Raw genomic sequence first — 19827 nt, 5'->3', positions numbered from 1 at the left:
ACCCCAAAACTGGAACAACCTACCAGAGACTCTCATATCCACCACCAGCTTAAGTTCTTTCAAATCTAAGGCTGTCTCACACTTTAATCTGGTCTGTAACTGTTTCATACGCTCATAATATATATTTTCTTTAACTGTGCATGCAATGTCTTGTATATACTGTAAATGTATACCTTGTTCATTTATGTAACTGTACTTGTAACCATGTATTATTTGTCTTAACTCTGTGCCCAGGACATACTTGAAAACGAGAGGTAACTCTCAATGTATAACTTCCTGGTAAAATATTTTATAAATAAATAAATAAATAAATAAATCCTGCAGAGGTCAGCAGCCTGCGGCCGAGCGATAGGAGGACGGCATCCTGCAGAGGTCAGCAGCCAGTGGGAGAAGAGGACCATGTTAGCAGAGAAGGAACGGCTTTTTCCCCCTTCTTCTCTACCCTATTTTTTTTTTCGTCTGAGTCTTTATTATTAGTTTTATTATTGTGCTTTCCTCAATGTAATCCTAATTGGAAAGACCCTCATTTCTTGTGTCTTTCTCCCTCTGCCGCCGGCTGCTGACCTTCGCTGCAGGATGCCATCCTCCTCTCCCTCCGCTGCCGGTCCTTCAAACCTAGGTACCCGGCCGGGTAATTTTTCTTTTTTCCCCGGGTATCCGGTGTTTTTTAGGACCGGTCCATCACTAGCACTTACAGTTAAAGCCCAGGCACAGTTAGGAGAAACAGGAAACACGGACTATGGAAACTGCAACAAAGTGCACCGATAAATAACGAATTCAAATGTCTCTCAATTGTTTTTCATTGTTAACTCTGATGAACACAGATTTGTTTTCTTTATGAAATTAAAACACAGGGAAAACTACAAAAAATAAAACCAATGATCTCTCCCCCCCCCCCAAAATAAAATAAAACCATTGATCTCTCCCCCCACCCCCCAAAAAAAGAACCGTAATACCTATTTATTTTAGAATATGGGGTCTTCTGTTTGATGAACATAGAACGGCGTTACTTCCCCTTGGAGTTATACACTCCCAGAAAAAACATTAAATATAGTATACAACCTAAAATATATATATTTGCTGCAACCAAAATAATCTTAATAAAGGCAATATTGTTTATTTTCTTCAAATGAAGGATTGTTTCATTAAACCAGCAATTCCCCCCATAAAAATCTTATAATTTTAGTATCTTGCCCCCCGAGTAAGTCTACTCTTTATTTTTTATTTGTAAGAAAAATAAAAATGTTAATGTTAAAAACATGATTTAATAAAAAAAATCTCTAGCGTCTGTGGTTACCATGGAAACCTTTAGACTGCACCGGGCTCTGGGAGAGATTCCAATTTAACCTTACGGTGACATAATATTTCAAACGCAAAAATCTCTCTCCTGAATTAAGTATCACATTTAAAGCTGCAGACCAAGCAATATCCTACATGTGTTTTTTTTTTAAATAAATCAGTTCTGTACTGAGAAAATACTTGAAGCATTTTTATTTTATAAATATAACTCTGAATTACATTTTTAATGTATTATAATGTAACAAGCATTTTTTGTATCTAGAGCAACCATTTACAAAGTCACATCCCCTTCCTCTTCTGTAACAGGCTTTGGCACACCCCCTTTTTGAGCCCTGCCCCCTCTCTAGCAATGCACCAATTGTACCTAGTGACTGCCTGGTTGTATGATTTTCCCCACAGAACTTTGCATCTTTGGTCCTCTTCTGCTGCACTGACAGCTATTTAGTAAACCCCCGAGCCGAATCTTCGCCGATCGATCACAGGAGAACGGATCGATCGGCAACTTAGCTAATCACTTATAATTGTGTGGATTGTATTGATGCACATATTAAAGAGGAACAATTTTTTTTTTTAAACGGCTGCTTGGACTACAGCTTTAAAAAGTAAAAACAGAATTGAAAAGATCAAAAATAAATCTGCTAAAGAAAAAAATCAAAAAACAAACAAAAACAAATGTGGGTAAAGAAAATGGCTGTTTAAAAAAGGAGATCGTTCTAAGAATGTACATTTCGCTGGAATCTGTCCTCCTGCTGGATATCCCACAGAAAACATTCCCAGGATTAGTGAATTCTCAGTATCACAAACAAGAGTCAGATTGTAAGCTCTTCGGGGCAGGGATTTCCTTTCCTATTGTCTGATTTTGCGGCACTTATTGTATTATTATAATTCCCTGTACTGTATTCTTTGTGAAGTGCTGAGTACACTTTTGGCGCTATATAAATAAAGACATACAATACATCTTTAAGTATCTGAGCTCGGAAGAAGAAAACATATTAGACAGACACTGAAGCAAATAAATTACATGCTCCGCGTTTTCTCCGTACGTATACCATAATTAAATGTGTTTTTCTTATTCTTTATGCAGCTGTAAGCCGGGGCGAGGCAGAGGGTAAGAGTTTAGGTGCAGGACATTTCCGATGTTCTGTGTGTAATGAATTCTGGGTGTTATTTGTATAATTGTTGTGCTGTTTTTTTTTCCCACACCTACCTTGCTTTTCCTCTTATATACAGTATGTCTTCCTATACCAACATGTACTTTGTTTTGAATGAGGTCTCCTTGACCGTGATGATTTGGGGGTTTGTGCTACTTGCGGCAATTAAAAAAAAACGACACTCAATGACCACTGAAACCAATGGAGGTTCAATCTTGAGCAGGTTTGATGAAGGATCTCTGTGGGACTTGGTCTTTCAAATTTGGCTTCATCCCAAGACACAAAGGAAGTTATAAGTAAAACAAGTGACAAAAACCGTCCACCGTACAGTAAATAAAAATCTCACCTGTGAGCACATTGTATTGTATTGTATGTCTTTATTTATATAGCGCCATTAGTGTACATAGCGCTTCACAGTAGTAATACATGTGGTAATCAAATAAATAACAGATAATATAAATAACAGATCATGGGAATAAGTGCTTTAGACATAAAAGTAACATTTCGGAAGAGGAGTCCCTGCCCCGAGGAGCTTACAGTCTAATTGGAAGGTAGGTAGAACGTACAGAGACAGTGGGAGGGAGTTCTGGTAAGTGCGTCTGCAGGGGGCCAAGCTTTATGTATCCTGTGTTCAGAATATCCACAGTGCTATTCATATGCTTCTTTAAGCAAGTGTGTCTTAAGGTGGGTCTTAAAGGTGGATAGAGAGGGTGCTAGTCGGGTACTGAGGGGAAGGGCATTCCAGAGGTGTGGGGCAGTCAGTGAAAAAGGTTTAAGGCGGGAGAGGGCTTTAGATACAAAGGGGGTAGAAAGAAGACATCCTTGAGAAGAACGCAAGAGTCTGGATGGTGCATAGCGAGAAATTAGGGATGAGATGTAAGGAGGGGCAGAAGAATGTAAAGCTTTAAAAGTGAGGAGAAGAATGGAGTGTGAGATGCGGGATTTGATCGGAAGCCAGGAGAGGGATTTCAGGAGGGGAGATGCTGAGACAGATCTAGGAAAGAGTAGAGTGATTCTGGCAGCAGCGTTTAGGATAGATTGTAGGGGAGACAGGTGAGAGGCAGGAAGGCCGGACAGCAGGAGGTTACAGTAATCAAGACGGGAGAGAATGAGGGCCTGAGTCAGAGTTTTAGCAGTCGAACAACAGAGGAAAGGGCGTATCTTAGTTATATTGCGGAGGAAAAAGCGACAAGTTTTAGAAATGTTTTGAATGTGAGGGGCGAATGTGAAAGAGGAGTCGAGTGTGACCCCTAGGCAGCGTGCTTGGGCTACTGGGTGAATGATTGTAGTTCCAACAGTAATGTGGAAGGAGGTAGTAGGGCCAGGTTTGGGAGGAAGTATGAGGAGCTCTGTTTTAGCCATGTTGAGTTTAAGGCGTCGGAGGGCCATCCAGGATGATATAGCAGAGAGACATTCAGAAACTTTGGTTTGTACAGCAGGTGTAAGGTCAGGTGTTGAAAAGTATATTTGTGTGTCGTCGGCATAGAGGTGATAATTAAACCCAAAAGATGTTATTAGGTCACCTAGAGAGAGTGTGTACAGAGAAAAGAGAAGAGGTCCCAGGACAGAGCCCTGGGGTACCCCCACAGAGAGATCAATAGAGGAGGAGGAGGTGTTAGCAGAAGAGACACTGAAAGTACGATGGGAGAGGTAGGATGAGATCCAGGATAGAGCTTTGTTCCGAATACCTAGAGTATGGAGAATGTGGAGGAGAAGAGGGTGGTCCACTGTGTCAAATGCTGCAGAGAGGTCGAGTAATATGAGCAGAGTGTAATGACCTCTGTCTTTGGCAGCATGGCACATTCACAAGCCCCGCCTATTCCCATTATCTCCCAGCATACAGCGCTTCCACTGCCAGCCAGGGCTTCTGGGTAATGACATGCAAATGAGCACTGACTGTGCGTCACCTTTTGCTTCTTGTCCATGATATACAAAGCCTTAAAAAACCCAACACAAATGATCCTAAAACCGCAGGAACAGATCAACAGCTACTGTACGTCAGGAAGAAAGGCTGTGTGCTGGGAAAGCAGGATAGCATAACACCGTGAACTCAGAGGCGGCCAACGCCAGTCCTCAAGGGGCCACCAGCAGGTCAGGTTTTAAGGATATCCCTGCTTCAGCACAGGTGGCTCAATCAGTGGGTCAGTCAACGACAGAGCAGAGCTATGGAAGAAATAGCATTAATATATTTGTTCATCCTCTATCAATTATGGTCCTTTGTAATGTTCGAAGATCTGCAAAATCTTTTTTTTTCTTTCCAGTAATAATACAACACAAACTGGAAATGTTAGCTTTAATTAAAAGGTAAAGATGCAACTGGTTCCAATGACTGTTTTTGTAACCCAACTTTCTCCGGCATAATCTGAACCCAGGCAAGACATGATTCAGCAAAATGTGTATGGGTAATCAGGACATTGTCTGCTAGAACCGATTGTCCAGTGCAACAATGTCTGTAAAAACGTACCCTTTGAAGTGATTTAAGAGCCATTAGTCAATCTCTCTGATGTTAGGCAGGTCACTTTATCTCATTGTGTCACACATAAAACTAGATTATCAACCGAGTGAGTTTCACAAGTCTCTTCCTCTTCTTACTTTGTTTCACCCATGGAAAACCCATTAGGGTTTATGTAAAAAAAGGTGCAGTCTGCAGTAGCTAAAACTCCACGAAATTGCTGGGATCTTCTCAGTGGAATTCACTAAACTTTGTGCAATCATTTTTACAGCAGATTTTGCTCTCAACTTATTTTTTTTTAATTGTAATTTATTTCTAGTAAATATGAGGTAAGGTTTTGTGTTCGCGAACGTAGGAGGCGGATTCTTATCACAGGCGGCTATTTGCTGGACGCCAAACCGTCGCCACAAACTTCATTCACAATAAGAATTGTAGCTCAAATATTTCTAAAACCAGGGGTGGGGGGGGGGGGAGGGGACATAGATGGCAGTTAACGCGGAAACGCAGAAAGGTTGCATAACTATAGCGTTTCATAAACGACAACCGAAATCTCAAACCGTATTAACACAAACGTAGTAAAACAAACGCGAAAACAAGAATGGTGTTATATATTATGGGAAAAGGGGGAAACAGTTTGTATTCTAAATTGTGTATATGTTTCGGCTCAGTGACCAAATTCTTATTAAATAAAATTAGTGATGCTTTACCCTGGGGGTTCTCAACTCCTGTCCTCAAGACCCCCCCCAACAGGACAGGTTTCCAGGATATCCTTGCTTCAACATAGATTACTAAATCAGAGGCTCAGTCTTGAACTGAGCCACTTGTACTGAAGCAGGGATATCCTGAAAACCTGACCCGTTGGGGAGGTTTGAGGCCTGGCGCCGAGGACCCCGTCTGTACCCGATTCATAAAGAATACAATATATATTTTTTTAAAACACTCTTTAGATTGCGTTTTTAAACGGTGTGCGCTATTGGTATAAAAAAGAAAAGACAACAGCAGACGGGAGAATATCTTTAAAAACAGATCCTTTTTGAATTTCAAACGGTAAGGGAAAGTTTAGGTTTGCACATAAAAAAAAAATAGTAACACTCAGAACCATCACCCAGGTAGAACACGGCTTGCATTAATTGGACATATCCGTTGCACATTGTGCTTTCCGAATGTATTTTTGTTAATTATTGTTAAATGCACATGAAATTATTTCTACAGCAGAAAGAGTAAGCAGAGCAGGGTGCTGGGTGTTTGTGTTGTGCATGTTTTTTGGGGACGGATTGAGCCTTTGATCTGGTTCTTTAAATGTCACTGCGGCCTTCACTGGTCAGTCTGGGCACTTGGATGGGAACGAACGCACATTCGAAGTCCAGATAAAACGCACGGCTCAATCCTGAAGTCTACGCCTGTGTAGTGAACCCCCCCTCCCCCCCAGCCGAATGCACCCAAACTATATTCTTGGATCGGAATTTAGGGGCCTATGCAGAGAGCAGCGCTAGAATAAATTGGAGAGTTTAAGAAAAAGTAGCTTTAATGGAGAGTTTTATTCTCCATATGCAGAAATGGGCGAAATCCGCTATTTTTAGCATTACTGCATGTGGAGAATTGTAAATGAGGAGATGCGCGCAGCTGAAAGGGAGAAATAAAAACCGCGCATTTCTTTTTTTTACCTATAGCCGGCGAGCTCCTGTTTCTTGCCAACTTTAGTTGGCGGAGAAAATTGAAGAAAATCGCGCCAAAAACAGCCGCTGGATGGCGAGCGCGCCTTTCTGAATTTGGATATTTTTCAGACTGGCGAGATGTAGTTTCTCGCCAGCCGCGCGGCGAGATTTTCAAATAGAAAAAAAAAATGGCGCTTTTTTCCTATCTCGCCATTTTCGGCTGTTTTTAGCGCGATTTTCGCCGTAAAATGGCGAGATTGCAAATAGCGCTGCTCTCTGCATGAGGCCCTTAGTCTCCAAACACTTACAGACCAGGATTGGGGCAACTCCAGTCCCAAAGGGCCGCCACCAGGTCAGGCTGGCCGGATGGATGGCTTAATCAGTGGCTCCGTCAAAGACTGCAATAGAGCAACAAGGCATGACAGAGAAACGGAAAAAAAAAGAAAGCAAGAAAAGCTGGTAAATAAATAAAAGCAGCTAATAATGCCCGCGGGGGCTGTTACATGTAGCCAGTGTCTGCTCGCGAGGTCAGTTTCTGCAAAAACATTCTTCAGCCGCCAAAATAAAGTCTGGTTGATCATATGTGGAGAAGCAGAGAGAAAGCACGGAACACGCGTGTGCTGTTTTCAGCCCCCAGAGAGGCCCCCCGTGGAGCAGTTGAAAACCCTCTCGACAAAAATAAAAATGTGACAGGGGGCTGGGATATCCGAGGGAGCTCGGAGACCGCGGGTCAGCGGCTATTTTCAGACGCCGCGTCCACCGCGGCGCTTACTGTCCTCCATACGGTCGGAGCGTTAGAACGGAGACTTTCTGGGGTTTTGCACGCCGTGAAGTGGCATCGTCGCAAATATTTAAAGGGGGTACGTGCTGCATTTCACGGACCTGCACCAGAGGTGGCCGACGCCAGTCCTCAATAGCTACCAACAGGTCAGGCTTTCAGGATATCAGTGGCTCAATCTGTCCGACTGAGCCACTGATTGAGCCACCAGTTCTGAAGCAGGGATATCCTTAAAACCCGACCTGTTGGTGGCATTTGAGGACTGGACTTGGCCACCCACTGCCCTTCCCTCCTGCGCCCGGCTTAAATAACGACATTGTAGGGTTCTTCTCAACCAGAGCGTACAACAAACGCATCGCGCAGAAAAAAAACATTGCTTATGGGGTCCCTCTGGCAGAGCAGGGGTTAAGTGGAGGATGGCGCGCCCCTCCTCCCAAAATCAACAAAAGCCCCATTAAGTGATTCCATGGTGTAGGAACTGGTAGGAGAGCAAACACACCTTAGTGTTCCTTCAACAACAACGTAGTAGCAAAACCCATACATGGTCATGTTTGTTTGCCTACCGTGTGTGTGGGAGGGGGCGGAATGACTATAGCAATTATATCCAAAGATTACTGCTGGGGTGTGTTAATATTTAAAAGTTGGAGCTGCCACCCTACACAGGATTGCAGCGTGCAAGTGAGGAGCAAAGAGAGGTTATGCTGTCTGTCTGTGAGGGTTTGGGTGGCAGCAGAGAAGGCAGAAGGGAGTGCCCTTAATTACCTGCCAAAGGGGCAGGGGGGGGAAACCTCTACCCAGCGGAATCAGAGGAAAACAAATTTTGTTTGGGTGAGACATCTGACTGGGGGGGATGCGTCGGCAGAGAAACGAGAAGGGCTGGGGGGATGTAAATGTGTAATTATTATTAATAACAAATAGATTGATAAGGGGCTTGTATTTTAGAAGCGCACATGTAAATGATCACAGTGGCAAGTTTGTGTTGATGACTTTTTATTTTTTATTTTAGAAGCACGTAATAAGCTGGTGCGCAGAGCCAGAAAGTGATCGGAAACGCACACACGCGCGCCGAGCATCGTGTACCGAGTTCTGGACTGGAACCAGCAAACCGGTGCAGGCAAGATCAACACTCCACATCCGTCATGATTTCGGAGATCGCTTTGGGTCAGGGCACCTACAAGCTCTAGGATGCCAAACAAGGATGTTTAATCACTACCTGCGGCACCGGCAACGCATTGCAAAAGGCTAAATATACGCATTGCAAAAGGCTAAATATACGCATTGCAAAAGGCTAAATATACACCCCAAAAAAAAGACTAAACTTTGCGGCGGATAAGATCCTTTGGCATTACTTCTGTATTGAGCCTTATGTCTATCCCAAGCAGGTTTGCATCCCCTGTATTAGTGCGACCTCCTCTGCTGGGAGGCTGTTCCATGGATGCACCACTCCGTGCAGATGTACTTCCTCACATTTCCGTTAGCCTCCCACCCTCGGGCGGCAGAGAACGACCTCCTGTTCTAGCGCTCCTCTTACGCCACAATGTGCGTCCCTCCGCCTGCACTTTGCTGAATCCCGTTATGTATTTTACAGTTATCCAGCAATAAAAATACGTTGTTTCCCCCCCTTTCTTCCTTCTGTTAAAACCGTTATTATTGCGCCCGTTTATTTACAGAGTGTATTCCGAAGTGCAAAACGGGCGAGAAAACTAAAATGACAATCTAACATATGAAATATTACATTAACACAAACTATTTGTCCTATTCCAAAGAGCTTACATTCTAAAACATAACGCTGTTCATGCAAGATCCGATTTCTGTTTTGATGCCGTCTCAGTGGCGCAGCCAGACAAGCGCGGGCGCCATTAATATTCATTCTGATTGCAATTTTTTCTCCCTCCTCATCCTGTCCCTGATTTTCTCTCTCATCATCTCTTCCCCTCCTCCTCCTCATCCTCCCCCCCTCATCTCTCTCCCTCTCCTATCCCTTCCCCCAACATGTCTCTCTCCTCTCCCCACAGCATGTCTCTCTCGTTCCCCACCCCAGCATGTTTCTCTTCTCTCCCCCAAGCATGTCTCTCTCCTCTCCCCCCTAGCATGTCTCTCTCGTTCCCCACCCCAGCATGTCTCTCTCCTCTCCCCCCTAGCATGTCTCTCTCGTTCCCCACCCCAGCATGTTTCTCTTCTCTCCCCCAAGCATGTCTCTCTCCTCTTCCCCAGCATGTCTCTCTCCTCTCCCCCACAGCATGTCTCTCTCCTCTCCCCCCCAGCATGTCTCTCTCCTCTCCACCCCAGCATGTCTCTCTCCTCTCCACCCCAGCATGTCTCTCTTCTCTCCGCCCCAGCATGTCTCTCTTCTCTCCACCCCAGCATGTCTCTCTCTCCACCCCAGCATGTCTCTCTCCTTTCCACGCATTATCTTTATCTCCTTCCCCCAAATCATATTTCTCCCTCCTCTCCTCCCCCCCCCCACGTCTCTCCCTCTCCTCTCCCCCCAGCATGTCCCTCCTTTCCACACAGAATCTTTATCTCCTCCCCCCACATCATGTTTCTCTCTCCTCCCCCCCCCCCACGTCTCTCTCCACCCCCCCCACGTGTCTCTCTTCTCCACCCCAGAATGTCTCTCCTGTCCCCCCAGCATGTCTCTCTCTCCCGCCCTCCAGGCATGTTTCTCTCCACCCCACAGCATTACTTTCTCCGCCCCACCAACTCTCTCTTCATACACTGCTCAAATAATTCTCTCTGTTCTCCCCTTATGTATTTATCTTATTTCCCCCTGTCTTTTTCCCTCCCTCTTCTCTCACACAGGCCATTCTCTTTATCTAATTCCCCATATATTTCCTGTCATCCTCTCTCCAACAACCTGAGGTTTCTTTTCCCAGCACCTTTTTCTCTTCTCCTTCCCCATTCCCCCTCATGCCTCTCTCTTATCTCCCCTCTCTCTTTGCCCCTCTCCTCCCCTCCCTCACTGCCTTTGTCCCTCCTTCTCTCTTTGCCTCTCCCTCTCATGTATTTCTCTCTTGTACGTCATTTTCTCTTTGATTTTCTTCCTTCCTGTTTTTACCCCTGCGATTTAACCCTTCCCCTCCCTCTCACTGTTCTGGCCCAAGCACACCCTGAGAGATGCGTAGGGACAGGCAGGTTAACTCAACCCCATATATCAAGCGAGGGAACCTTCTTACTCGCTGAAGTGTTTATTTGGGGCAACAACTTACAATTTAAAAGTGGGGGGAAGTACTGAGGGAACACTGGGACATGAGGGGAAGGGGAGCGATGGAGGGGAAGGGGAGCGATGGAGGGGAAGGGGAGCGATGGGGGAAGTGGGCTAAATGCAGGATATAGGGATAGGTGTAAACCAGTAACTTTACCAGGATAGGAGAGATGTCTGCTCGGGATGGCTGCTGGTACTAAGAGGCAGCATGCTGGTCTGGGCTGATGGGAAATTAACTGGGACAATACCACCTGGCAAGGGCAGAGGGCGCCGTCCATCCTGGTAAAAGGCAGGGGGTTGCCAAGGCAACTGGCTGAAGCCAAGAAACCCACAAGGGATCGCAACATTGTTGCAACAGCGAGACTGAGGAGTCCTGGCAGCCTGAGGACAGAGAAAACACAGCCCTGTTCCAGGACACGCCCGGTCTGGTATCTGTAGATAACACTACTGTATGTTTATATAAACATGCGGGACACATAAATATAACAACAATATATAAACAGTCCATGTATACGTGACAGATGGAACTGGCTGGTACCATTGGGCTCCAAAGACTTTCGGCTCTGCAGGTGTCAAGGTAGGTGCACCAATCCGAGATGGCTGGGTGCTTCTCATTAATTCTTAAGACTCCATAAAATGGGTGAGCCCATGAATGATAATAGGGACACCCCAAGTCCCCAAATTCCAGGCAAAGGTTCTGGCTCCGACAAAGATTGGAATCGTATCCATGAGCTTTGTCTGGTCTCCTCTAGGACAGAGGTGCAAAGTCGATCTCTACTCAAGTTCACAATGCAATTCCCCATTTATTGTAACAGGCAGGAACAGAGGGAAGGTAACGCTTTCAGGTCCCACATGGGCCCTTCATCAGGTGTTTAATCCTGACGAAAGATTTCATTGAAACTAGAGAAGCGTTAAGGCTTTCTTCATCTACGCAGGGTTTGGTAACGGTGGCATCGGTGGCTTTAGCGGCATGTAGCGCGAGTGTCCGTGTTGCGACTGTGTGTCCGCAGCGGTCCCTCTGCTTGCGTGGATCTGCACGTGGTTAGTAATGTACCTTGTTGTGCCTGTCCCGATCATTACCTTTGCATTGCCGATGGGCGGTCGTTGTTCACGTGGCTTGGTTGCACTCCGAGGGGTGCAGGTAGCTTTATGGCTGGGGCCCTCCTCTGTGCGCCCTGAGCTTGTGTAAGGGCCACACAGCCAGGTCTATGTACTAAGATTTTATTGTACAATGGCGTCAACAGTTCAGTGCTATAAAGTAATAGAAACTTCATTAAATGTGCTTGGTATGTATGAAGACACATGATGCATAATCTAGGGTTACCATACGTCCGTATTTTCCCGGACATGTCCGGCTTTTTTATTTAATTTCGCCGCCCGGGAGGAATTTTTAAATATCTTAAAAACACCGGAAAGCCTGCCATGCATGCGCGAGGAATACACGGACGGCACTTGCGTTTTGTTCGCATATATGGGAGCTGTGTACACTGACCGCGCATACGCGCGGCTTCCCGGACATTTTAAGATATTTACAAATATTTTAACTAAGGATTTATGGTAACCCTACATAATCTGTTTGAAATTATTTTTCATGCATCCCTCATGTTGATTATCTGTTTGATACAATTTAAGAATGATGTGCATTTTTTTCAATGTATAGTTAGTATTCATCAATATCAGTTACCAGTGTAATATTAAATAATAGCCATACTGAAACGTATTCATCTTGTTAAGCTACATAAATAATGAAATACACCGCGGTTCTGCATCAAATTATTTTTGGAATTGATAAATAGCAACTCCCTTCTGCGCTAATATTTAATTAGCACTTTCCATTTCTGGGCGCCAAAAAAAGAGACAAAATGTTTTTTGACGCAGCTGGGGCAGGAGAAATTTGGGTTCAGCGAAATTGAGTTTGACATGCGGCAAAAAAGGAGTTAGCAACACTTAGTGCATAGGCCCAGACCACGTGTGTGTGTGTGTGTGTGTGTGTGTGTGTGTGTGTGTGTGTGTGTGTGTGTGTGTGTGTGTGTGTGTGTGTGTGTGTGTGTGTGTGTGTGTGTGTGTGTGTGTGTGTGTGTGTGTGTGTGACATGTGCAATAATGTACCATTGTGTATGTGAGTACACAAACTGCATGCAGTATATCACTAGAGGTGCATTACGTGAGATTGTAAAATGTTTTGTGCCTGCGATGAGCAATTTATATTAAGTAGGGGGCAGTTTTTAGTTGTTCTCGTGTAAAAGCAAGAACAAAATATTTAGCTTCTTTTATTGTAGCGTTAGTAAGTGGCTCCCATGGACTAGAAATCGCGTACTGAATTTTGCATCTATTCCGTGTCTTCAGATTTGCATAAAACACATCTCACTTCAGGTCATTTGCACACAAGTTACTAGTGAAGAAAAATAAAAGTGGTCTGAGAAATGACTCGAAAAGCTCAGCAAAATTTCAAACAACTTTGGCAGGGAAATAATCAGAGAAGTCAGTTCATTTTGGGGATTATTTGTAAGGTTAGTCTGGGTTTTGATTTACCGTTGTCATGGTGATTGGAAGTAGCCTGAATTTTGATGATTTTAGAACCAGCTCCTACAATATAGAACATTGCCTACATTTACAAGCCCATGATATTTATTGTTGACACATTTCTGCACACCTCTAAAAATCAGAAGGAAACGCACCTTTTTCCGTTTAAAAAGCTGAGAATGTAGAATTTCCTTTTTTTTTTTTTTTTTTAAATGGGATTAAATAAAAAAAGTTTTCTTTTTACGTGCAAGGTTTGCGGCATTTCTGTGCCTCGCGGGTTAATGAATGCGTTAGAAATATTATAACAGGACAGAAACTAAAGGAATAACCAAAGTGCAGTGTTCAAATGAACCTATGTGTTTTTATCCTGCCCAAGAACTACATGGCACGTTAACATTGCAATAGTGGGGCTATATTAATGCACGAGGGATAAAGGGCATTCCGGACACAGCTGTAACAATGGGAGAAAGGAGTCATAACCCCAAAGAGCTTACAGTCTAATCTAATGCCTTATAGGCTCCTTTATCTGGCCGTCCTCAGCGGACTAATACATTTGGCTGCGGCCGTTTTGCCGCAACTCACCTCACCGCCGGAACCTGCCACTGCCGGCTACTTTTCCGCTAAGGTAAGTCCCTAAACGCCCTACCCTAAGCCCTTACTCTAAAAGCCCTAAGTCGCTAAAACCCCTTTAAATTAACCCCCAACATTAATCCCTTGCCCTAACGGCTAAAACCCCTTAAATTAATCCCCAAAGCCCTTAAATTAATCCCTACCCTAACCGCTAAACCCCTTAAATGAATCCCTTACCTTAACTGCTAAACCCCTTAAATTAACCTCTACCCTAACGGCTAAAACCCCTTAAATTAACCCCCTAACCGCTAAACCCCTTAAATTAACCCCCTACCTTAACCCCTTAAATTAACCCTTACCCTAACCGCTAACCCCCTTCACTTAACCCCCTAACCCCTACCCTAACCGCTAAACCCCTTAAATTAACTCCTACCTTAAGCAGTAATAAAACTTACCTTACAAGCGGCCGGGACACCCGCGGCGAATCGGCTGCGCCTGATGGTCCGGCTGCAGCCGAACGCCGGTGGCCATTTTTCCCATTCCGGTTCTCAGATCATCTAGTTCTGCTAATTCCATTAACGTTGATCCAGCAGCAAACAGCATATCTTACTATATCTTACTATATATTTCTGAAAGCGTCATATGTGTCCGTGTCTGTATGTGTCTCCCTGTGCCCCTAGCGGCAATCCCATTGGACCTTGGGCCAGGCCAATGAGATTGCTCCCTTGGCTGGCCCGCCCGCCCCCGCACACCTCTCATTGGCCTGAGGCGGAGTGACGGGCCAAAGGAGAGACGGAGACACGGAGACACACACACACACACACACACACACACACACGCCTCTGTCCCCCGTCCCCCCCATCACGTGCGCCGCCCTGCACCGGCTCCCGGACAGAGGGGAAGCGCGGCCCTCCTGCCCCTGCCGCCAACTGCAGGTTCCTCCCCCCTCGCTCTCAACTGGCTCCCAGAAACACGGAGGGTAAGCGCGGCACGGCCCTCCTACCCCAGCCGCCAACGCTCCCTTACCTCCCCGGCGCTCCCTTAACTCCCCGGCGCTCCCTTACCTCCCCGCCCGCTGGGGGGGCAAAGCAGCCTCCTCGGATCTGTGTGTGTGTGTGTGTGTGGACATTTTACTCCTGCCAACAATTTGTGCCTCACTTTCTTGCCCTACCCCTGCCTTACCCCTGCCCTTCACCCCCCCTACCCCTGCCCTTCACCCCCCCTACCCTTCACCCCCCTACCCCTGCCCTTCATCCCCCCCTACCCCTGCCCTTCATCCCCCCTACCCTTGCCCTTCACCCCCCCCTACCCTTGCCCTTCACCCCCCTACCCTTGCCCTTCACCCCCCCTACCCTTGCCCTTCACCCCCTCTACCCCTGCCCTTCACCCCCCTACCCTTTACCCCCCCTACCCTTTACCCCCCCTACCCTTTACCCCCCCTACCCTTCACCCCCCCTACCCTTCACCCCCCCTACCCTTCACCCCCCCTACCCCTGCCCTTCACCCCCCCTATCCCTGCCCTTCACCCCCCCTACCCCTGCCCTTCACCCCCCCTACCCCTGCCCTTCACCCCCCCCTACCCCTGCCCTTCACCCCCCCCTACCCCTGCCCTTCACCCCCCACCCCTGCCCTTCACCCCCCCTACCCCTGCCCTTCACCCCCCACCCCTACCCCTGCCCTTCACCCCCCACCCCTACCCCTGCCCTTCACCCCCCACCCCTACCCCTGCCCTTCACCCCCCACCCCTACCCTTCACCCCCCCTACCCCTGCCCTTCACCCCCCCTACCACTGCCCTTCACCCCCCCTACCCCTGCCCTTCACCCCCCCTACCCCTGCCCTTCACCCCCCCTACCCCTGCCCTTCACCCCCCCCTACCCCTACCCCTGCCCCTACCCCTGCCCTTCACCCCCCCTACCCCTGCCCTTCACCCCTACCCCTGCCCTTCACCCCCCTACCCCTGCCCTTCAACCCCTACCCCTGCCCTTCAACCCCCCTACCCCTGCCCTTCACCCCCCCTACCCCTGCCCTTCACCCCCCCTACCCCTGCCCTTCACCCCCCCTACCCCTGCCCTTCACCCCCCCTACCCCTACCCCTGCCCCTACCCCTGCCCTTCACCCCCCCTACCCCTGCCCTTCACCCCTACCCCTGCCCTTCACCCCCCTACCCCTGCCCTTCAACCCCTACCCCTGCCCTTCAACCCCCCTACCCCTGCCCTTCACCCCCCCTACCCCTGCCCTTCACCCCTGCCCTTCACCCCCCCCACCCCTGCCCTTCACCCCCCTACCCCTGCCCTTCACCCCCCCTACCCCTGCCCTTCACCCCCTACCCCTGCCCTTCACCCCCCCTACCCCTGCCCTTCACCCCCCCTACCCCTGCCCTTCACCCCCCCACCCTTCACCCCCCCAACCCCTGCCCTTCACCCCCCTACCCCTGCCCTTCACCCCCCCTACCCCTGCCCTTCACCCCCCCTACCCCTGCCCTTCACCCCCCCTACCCCTGCCCTTCACCCCCCCTACCCCTGCCCTTCACCCCCTCCTACCCCTGCCCTTCACGCCCCCCTACCCCTGCCCCTCACCCCCCCTACCCCTGCCCTTCACCCCCTCCTACCCCTGCCCTTCACGTCCCCCTACCCCTGCCCTTCACCCCCCCCTACCCCTGCCCATCACCCCCCCCTACCCTTCATCCCCCCCTATCCCTGCCCTTCACCCCCCTACCCCTGCCCTTCACCCCCCCTACCCCTGCCCTTCACCCCCACGCCTGCCCTTCACCCCCCACGCCTGCCCTTCACCCCCCCCCTTCACCCCCCCCACCCCTTCACCCCCCCCCCCTTCACCCCCCCCACCCCTTCACCCCCCCCACGCCTGCCCTTCACACCCCCCCCACGCGTCTGCCCTTTGACTGACACACGCACACAAACCCTGACAGGCGCACGCAGACACACCCTGACTGATGCACGCACACAAACCCTGCCTGACGCACGCACACACACACACTGACTGACGCACGCACACACACACACACACACACTGACTGACGCATGCACACACTGACTGGCACACGCAAACAACCCCTGACAGCCGCACGCACACAACCCTTGACAGCCACACGCACACACACCCTGACGCACGCACACACACACACACTGACTGGCACACACACTGACTGACACACACACTGACTGACACACACACTGACTGACACACACACTGACTGACAAACACACACACTGACTGACGCGCGCGCACACCCCCCCCCCCCCCCACACACACACACACAGTGACTGACTCACGCACACACACACACACTGACTGACTGCCGCACGCACGCACACACTGACTGACGCGCACACACACACTGACTGAGGCGCACACGCACGCACACACTGACTGACGCATGCACACACTGACTGGCACACGCAAACAACCCCTGACAGCCGCACGCACACAACCCTTGACAGCCACACGCACACACACCCTGACGCACGCACACACACACACACACTGACTGGCACACACACTGACTGACACACACACTGACTGACACACACACTGACTGACAAACACACACACTGACTGACGCGCGCGCACACCCCCCCCCACACACACACACACAGTGACTGACTCACGCACACACACACACACTGACTGACTGCCGCACGCACGCACACACTGACTGACGCGCACACACACACTGACTGAGGCGCACACGCACGCACACACTGACTGAGGCACGCACACGCACACACTGACTGTGTGTGTGTGCGTCAGTCAGTCTGTGTGTGTGTGTTTGTGTTTCTGCGTCAGACTCACTGACGCGCGCGCACACACAGTGACTGACTGACGCACACACAATGACTGATGCACACACACTGCATGAAGCAGTGTTGTGTGTGTGTGTGAGATACAGAGCAGTATACTGTGTGTGAGAGAGATACAGAGCAGTGTTGTGTGTGTGTGTGTGTGTGTGTGTCTGTGAGAGAGAAATACAGAGCAGTGTGTGTGAGATACAGAGCAGTGTCGTGTGTGTGTGTGTGAGAGATATACAGAGCAGTGTGTGTGAGATACAGAGCAGTGTTATGTGTGTGTGTGTGTGTGTGTGTGTGTGTGTGTGTGTGTGTGTGTGTGTGTGTGTGTGTGTGTGTGTGTGTGTGTGTGTGAGAACAGAAAAAAAGCTGTATGGTGCTCTAACACAGACCCAAAAGGCTGCCAGGCTTATAACGACATAATTGCCATAAATTGTGTCCTTGAAGTGTCCCACACTATAAAGTGACCATCTACAGAGTAACAACACCGAATCCAATGAACATCAATAAACTGGAAGAGTACCACCTCTTGAATGGTGAATGCTCACACTTGCTAGTGTCCAGCCTAACACATTGACTAGGATTGTTGCGGTGTAAAAGGGAGCGAATTTACTCACTGTTAGGCAGAATGGTCTTCCGTGGGTTTGATCTTCACAGGTGTGTGCTGCCGGTACTCCAGAGAATTCAACAGGTTTGACGAAGGAGAGATGGAGCACTACTACAAAAACAATTGCTGGAGTGTGGGTCCCCAATAAAGGTTTAATGGATCAGAGCATAATACAAGAAAAAAACCAGCCCTGAGGCCCCCACCAACGCGTTTCGAGCTTCCGCTCTCTTTCTCAAGGTGTATACTGATCTGATCAAACCCCCTTACCTGATATACGATCATTTTCCCGCCATCCGCCATCACTAACCCGTCGCTTAGTCGCGTCACAGGTGGCGCGCCATGTTGCCAGGACGCGTCATGAGTAGTGCGCACCGCGCAGGGTAGAGTGGTGACGTCAGCGCGTCTATGAACAAAAACAACTTTATTGATGCCCGCATGTCTAACATACAATAAAAAAAACGAAAAAAAAACTTTATTGTTAAAAAACATTAAACAGTGAGCAAGATCTCCACTAGTTCCGGAGTATCAATAAACAACATAGAGTTTAAAAAAACTTTAGAAAAAACTTAGAAGAAGTTATCATAAGTTTGTTAAAATAATTTTTTGAATAGATAATTATGACTTCCAAATTATATGAAATCTGAACATACATACATATATACAGTAACCATTAATTCGATTTTGTTATATAAATCTAGAAATATAAATTTAGAAAAATAATTATCCATTTCTATATGTATGCATATTCTATTCACAGTAATTAACCTTGGGTCATATGTCCAGATCATTTTGTTACCATTACATAAACAGAACCGAAGATGTACTAACCAATAAACATTTGTTCATTATTATCTCAATCCAATTTTATTTATATTTTTATTTTCATATTTTGTTTATCTAAACAAATATTGGATATATGATATTGATTATACAGTAATTTTAATTTTATCATACAAAATACTACATTGTAATTGTCATGTCAAAGGACATACTGTCATCATTGATATATAATTTTTGTTAAATTTTATTAACTTATTTCAGATGTACTTAGATCCCAGTCTGAATTTAGACCATACGGGATCCTAGTATGTGTGTGTGTGTGTAAGAGAGAGGAGATACAGAGCAGCATCCTGTGTGTGCGAGAGATACAGAGCTGCGTGTGAGAGAGATACAGAGCTGTGTGTGCGAGAGATACAGAGCAGTGTCCTGTGTGTGTGAGATACAGGGCAGTGTCATGTGTGTGTGTGTGTGTGTGTGAGAGAGAGATATACAGAGCAGTGTCCTGTGTGTGTGAGAGATATACAGAGCAGTGTGTGTGAGATATAGAGCAGTGTCGTGTGTCTGTGAGAGATACAGAGCAATGTTCTGTGTGTGTGTAAGAGAGATACAGAGTAGTTTGTGTGTGTGTGTGTGTGTGTAAGAGAGAGGAGATACAGAGCAGCATCCTGTGTGTGCGAGAGATACAGAGCTGTGTGTGAGAGAGATACAGAGCTGTGTGTGCGAGAGATACAGAGCAGTGTCATGTGTGTGTGTGAGATACAGGGCAGTGTCATGTGTGTGTGTGTGTGAGAGAGAGAGATATACAGAGCAGTGTCCTGTGTGTGTGAGAGATATACAGAGCAGTGTGTGTGAGATATAGAGCAGTGTCGTGTGTCTGTGAGAGATACAGAGCAATGTTCTGTGTGTGTGTAAGAGAGATACAGAGTAGTTTGTGTGTGTGTGTGTGTGAGATACAGGGCAGTGTCCTGTGTGTGTGTGAGAGAGAGATATACAGAGCAGTGTCG

General features: G+C 47.6%; 1 long non-coding RNA gene across 1 annotated transcript; it reads right to left on the bottom strand.

The window, feature by feature from the left end:
• Positions 1-10319: 10319 nt before the first annotated feature.
• Positions 10320-18449, bottom strand: LOC142469253 (uncharacterized). The gene is made up of 3 exons (XR_012788999.1): positions 18311-18449; positions 18054-18154; positions 10320-11791 (listed from the first exon to the last, which is right to left on the bottom strand). It is a non-coding gene; the product is annotated as an uncharacterized LOC142469253 (long non-coding RNA).
• Between the last annotated feature and the right edge of the window lie 1378 nt (positions 18450-19827).

Source organism: Ascaphus truei, chromosome 18 (assembly GCF_040206685.1).
Source record: "Ascaphus truei isolate aAscTru1 chromosome 18, aAscTru1.hap1, whole genome shotgun sequence".
In the NCBI taxonomy this organism is placed as follows: domain Eukaryota; kingdom Metazoa; phylum Chordata; class Amphibia; order Anura; family Ascaphidae; genus Ascaphus; species Ascaphus truei.
This window is presented reverse-complemented; position numbering and strand designations above follow the sequence as displayed.